We start from the raw sequence: 5,659 nt of genomic DNA, 5'->3' as shown, positions 1-5,659 counted from the left end.
TTTCTTTTACAGACGATTTTCTGAATAATAAGAATTTAAAAGGCCAGCTCCTATTCTATTAAACAAATACTTGTTCCATGTGCTGAGTGAAGCTATTTAGAATGACCCCTAAGAGAACGAAGGGAGGAGGTGTCTGTGTATATTTGCACACTTAAATCTTTAGCTCTAAGCAACAGAACAAGAAAATTTGAATACAGGGAACTTCCCAGAGACTCATACTCTGACCAAGGACTATTCATGGAGATAACCTAGAACCCCTACACAGATATAGCCCATGGCAGTTTAGATGGGAAGAGGGACTGCCTCTGACATAAACTGATTGGCCTGCTCTTTGATCACCTCCCCCTGAGGGGGGGAGCAGCATTACCAGGCCACAAAAGAAGACAATGCAGCCATTCCTGACGTGATCTGATAGACTAAGATCAGAAGGAAGGAGAGGAAAACCTCCCTTATCAGTGGACTTGGGGAGGAGCATGCATGCAGAGGATTCAGGGGAAGATGGGTGGGATTGGGAGGGGAGGAGGGAGGGGCTTATGGGGGGATACAAAATGAACAAAGTGTAATTAATAATAATAATAATAATAATAAACTTTCTTAAGATAAAAAAAATCTTTAGCTCTATCATATAACATGGCGATGTCTGTCCATATGTTTTTGTTTTGCAGTTGTATAAAAGGCGCAAAAGCTACCTGTGATTATTCCTAGGGAGTAGAATTGTGGGAAAGTGGGAGGAGTTGGGCAAATCAGATGTAGCACATTATAATTTAAACACTAGAAGTATGGAAGACACAGGTGTTCTGGTGGCGCAGATCAGTAGGTATTTATGACACTTTATGAAGCAAACAGACAAGCATGAGGGAGTGTCAGTTATTTAACTTAGTAGAGGTGTGATGTGACATGTTCCAGGCAAAGGGAATAGCATATGGAACCCTGAAGCAGGGAGATCATGCTATAAAGTAAAAATTAAAGACATCCCAAGGGAGGAACATAATGTGATTCTGAAGAAAGGAAGGGGCTTGGACCACACAGGTCTTTAGGTTTTGTTAAGGAGTTTAAAGTTGCTCCTAAGAGCACAAGAAAGCCATTGACGGTTTTTAAATGCAGGGTATTATTTTCATCTTAAACGATAGCTCTGGCTACAGAATAAAAATCGGATTGTAGAGAGACCACAAGGCAGCAGGAGACAGGCTATTGAGGTGGTGCAGTTGTTACACTTAGAATAGCGATGTTGCTTGAAGCTAGGAGCTGAGGGAAATAAGCCCAGGGCCTGATGTAAATGGGACAAAGTGGCCTCCATGTTCTGGGTATAAGAGTGGAGGATGATGATCATTGATAAATGTGGAATCTTGAGAGATGGTCTCAGCTTCTAAAAAGTACATTTTCTAGTTGCTGGTATTTAAATATTGGTGATATCAAATATTTATTTCTTTTTAATTAAAATATAATCATATCATTAACCCTCTTTCCTTCGTCCATCGACATCTTCTCCCTCCAATCCCTCATACGCTCCCCAACTCCCTCTGCAATCCACACCTTTATTTTCTTTATTAGTGTTTTGTGTGTATGTGTGTGTACGCATACATATATAAATAAAACCTGTTGAGTCTGTTTACTGTTGCTTGTGTGTGCATCCACTTGGAACTGAATGACCAATTAGGGGGCTCATTTCTGGAAAAGACTGATTCTCCCTCTTTTAGCACTCTAATGTTGTCTGTAGTTCTTTGTCTAGTTGTGGGGCCCCATGGACTTTCCTCTTTCATGTTGGTATGTCTATTGGCATTGCCCTTGTTCGGGTCTTGTTTAGGGAGTCATATTGTTAAGTTCCTGTGAGTGTGGCTTCCCTGTCATTTCTAGGAGATGCAATCTCACAACAGATCTCCTGGTTGTCTGGATCTCATCATCTTTCTTTCCTTCTTTCATGAGGTTTTCTGAGCCTCAGTTGTAGCAGTTGTGCTGAAGATGTACCCCCTGGGGCTGGGCACCATGAGATCATTTGTTTTGTCATGTTGACCAGTTGTAGTTTCCAGTAATGGTTTCTGTCTGCTGGAGAGAGAAATTGTTTTTGATGAGGGGTGAGAGCAACACTTATCTGTGGGTGTAAGACTAAGTTTAGATGCAGTTAAGAATTATGTTGGTCTTGAGAAGTAATAGTAAGTTCTCTAAGGTTCTTCATCTCACAGACCTATTGCATTAATGGCACTCATATCTTCGTGGCAATTAACACCTCTCTAATTGTACTTAAGGCTCATTTAAGAAGAAGAAAATCAAGCCTAGTACTAAAAACTTAGCCGACATTTTAAATTTTTTTAAAAAATAGATTTAGTGAGATATAATTTAAGTATAATAAATTTACTTAATGTTAAGTTTATAATTTTATTAAGTTCTAAATATTGCCTGTAATAATTAAATCAGTGTCATAACTATGACATAAATCTATCCCATCATCCAATCCCTCATCATATCATGTCTCTTGATTCCCTCACGAGCCCATTTTTGAGATTTTTTTTTTTACCTGTTGTAGATTTTCATATAACCAAAAACTTCCTTCACATAGAATCCTGCTCTTGAGAAGCATTTATGTGGTTGTATGAACAGTGGCTCACATTCTTTCATGCTGAATAATTTTCCAGTACAAGGACATACATCAGTCTCCTTATTAACCAGAAGATGCTCAATGTCACTCCTGGTTTTATTTACACAAATAAAAGTGGCACGATTACTCAAGGACACATCTGTTTTTCATGCACACTTGTTAACTTTTCTCAGATAAATTTCTAGAAACGTACTTGTTGAATTGTACATTAATATGCACTTAAGACATAATTTTAAAAAAGGTATTAAACAATGTTTCTTAAGTGGCACTATCATCTTGCTTCACAGGAAATGTGTGAGAGTCTAAGTTTTTTTATACCCTTTCACACATTTGGTATTGTACAAAAATTTTGAAATTTATCAGTTCTAACAAATATATCAAAGTTGTTGCTTTCCTGTATTTTTAATTAATATGCAACACCAGGATACTTGTTCCCGTTATAAGAATTATATTAGATAGGATAAGGGATCTACACTGAGAAATTTTAGGACTCTCTAAACAAAATGCAAGAAAAAAAATGACATGTTAGAAATTGAAAATCAAGAAGACAAACCTATAAAGGCAGAATAATAAACCAGAAGCTATCAAAATTATTGTACTTAAAATATTGCAGACGTCATGTCTACAGTTTCAAATCAGGTCATTTTCCCCTCACTTTACCTTGGGCTTATGATTTCCTTGTTACACATTTAAAGTATACCCTTTAGCCTATAGCCACCCTATAGCCCTTTAATGCTTTTGTTGGCTCATATTACTTCTATTGTGTCTGGATCTGTTGTTTTACTAATTGACTTTTTTTCTTTGTTATTAGGCCATAGGTTTTATTTTTTTGCTTGTACAGAACATTTAATTGGATGGCAGGGAATGGAATTTTTGCATGGTTGCTATTTTAAAAAAAATCAGTATTCCTTTAAATACAACAAACTTGTTGTGGTAGGCAACACACGGATCACATTGAGAACTACTTTCAAGCATTGCTAAGAGGGTCACATGTCAACGTTAATGCCGAGGCTAACTTTGCCTAACTACTAAGTAGATGCTTTTCTGACAACACTGTCGAGTACCCTGCATGTGTGTTGCCTCTGAACTCTAAGGTCCACACACCGCCTCAGAGAGCACTAATGTTTTCTGTATTTTCTGGCTTCCCTATTGCAGCCAATGGGACGTTAGTTAATATGCTTGTACAAATCACAGCACAGGTAGCTTCTAGAATTCCCAGCTCTGATGTTTCTAGGATCTGTGCACAGATTCATTGAAGTTCTGTCCATTGCAAGATGCAACTCAATTCTTTTATTGTGTTGGACTTCTTGAATCATGCCTGACAGACTACGGGAAAGTGACGGTCGCTTCTACTCTTAGATTACTTAGGTGCTGGGCTCCTATCTTGGGTGTACTCTTGTTTTCCCTTGAATCACACCTCTGTGGAGAACAAAGGCCCTCTGGTTTAGTCTTCTTTACTGAGTATGGACAGGGTCTCTGAACTGTAGTTGAACTTTCTCCTTATCAGAAAATCTGAGCCAGAAGTATCCAAACAGATCCTTTCCTGAGAAGATAATGTGAAATACAAGCCCAGACTTTTTAAAATATAGAACTTCTGGCTTAATTTATTATGTAGCAATAGACAATGATACAAGTAAAGCCTTGCTGCAAAAGAAACTTACATTCTGAGAGTGCCTTTGTAATTGGGTAGCTGGCATTGTAAAGAGTGTCAGTGAGAGTCTAAAGTGACACAAATGTCTTTCTTTATGCTCATTTGGAAAATATTCACATTTAACTATTTGCTAATATAATACAGATATATTCTAGCTTCTTTATCCAGAATTTTTGTTCATTATTTTGTGTATGTTTCATGCTGTGTGAATGTCTGTGTTATACACTGTGGTTAGTGCCTGTACTCACACACACACCTAAAAAAGCCAGAACAGAAGATACCAGATACCTTCATCTATTTCTGTCTGCCTTATTGCTTTAAGACAATAAGAAACTCACCATTGTGCTCACTTAGGCATCACAAATACTAAAATTGTAATGATACAGAGAAGATTAGCATGGTCCCTGTGCAAGGATGACATGCAAATTCGTGACGCATTCATATTTTTACCCAGACTACTACACCAGTAAAGCTATCAATCAACACAGATGGAGAAAACAAAATAGTTCATGACAAAACTCAACTTAAACAAAAGCTACATAGCAACCCAGCCCTACAGAAAATACTAGAAGGAAATCTCCAATCCAACAGAAACAACTGCAACCAAGAAAACATAGGATATAGATAGCTTCACAACAAACATTAACAGAAAACAAACATAGAAACACAGTAACTCCACCAACTCCACAATAAAAGGAGCTAACATTCATTGATTACTATTATTTATTAACATCAACAGACTCAACTCTCCAACAAAAAGAAGCAGACTAACAGAATGGTTGCAGAAACAGGATCCAACATTTTGCTACATCCAAGAAACATACCTCTGCAACAAATATAAACACTACCTCAGAGTAAAGGGCTGGAAAAATGTTTTTCAAGCAAATGGATCCAGAAAACAACCTGGAGTAGCTATCCTAATATCTAATAAAATAGACTTTCAACCAAAATTAATCAAAAAGGATGAGGAGGGGAGCTTCATTCTCGTCAAAGGAAAATTCCACCAGGAGGAAATCACAATCCTGAACATCTATGCCCCCAATACAAGAGCATCAGCATTCCTAAATGAAGCATTGTTAAATTTTAAGTCACACATCAATCCCAACACCTTAATAGTGGGAAACTTCAACACTCCACTCTCACCAAGGGACAAATTATCTGGATTGAAGCTAAATAGGGAAATAATGACACTTACAGAAGTCCTAAATCAAATGGACCTAATAGATGTCTACAGAACTTTTCACCCAAACTCAAATGAGGATACCATCTTTTCAGCACCTCATGAAACCTTCTCAAAAATTGATCATATACTTGGGTAAAAAACAAGTGTAAACAGATACAAGAAGATTGAAATAATCCCTTGTATCCTATCAGACCACCATGGCATAAAACTAGACCTCAACAACAACAGAAAT

The 5,659-nt window shown here is 37.4% G+C and overlaps 1 non-coding gene across 1 annotated transcript; it reads left to right on the top strand.

Moving 5' to 3' along the window:
* The first annotated feature begins 4,586 nt into the window (after nucleotides 1-4,586).
* Nucleotides 4,587-4,693, top strand: LOC132652696 (U6 spliceosomal RNA). Its single transcript, XR_009590273.1, has one exon. It is a non-coding gene; the product is annotated as a U6 spliceosomal RNA (small nuclear RNA).
* The last annotated feature ends 966 nt before the right edge of the window (nucleotides 4,694-5,659 follow it).

The sequence above is a fragment of the Meriones unguiculatus genome, chromosome 2 (assembly GCF_030254825.1).
Source record: "Meriones unguiculatus strain TT.TT164.6M chromosome 2, Bangor_MerUng_6.1, whole genome shotgun sequence".
Classification (NCBI taxonomy): domain Eukaryota; kingdom Metazoa; phylum Chordata; class Mammalia; order Rodentia; family Muridae; genus Meriones; species Meriones unguiculatus.
Note: the sequence above shows the minus strand (reverse complement) of the source record. Positions and strands in the feature narration are given on the sequence as shown.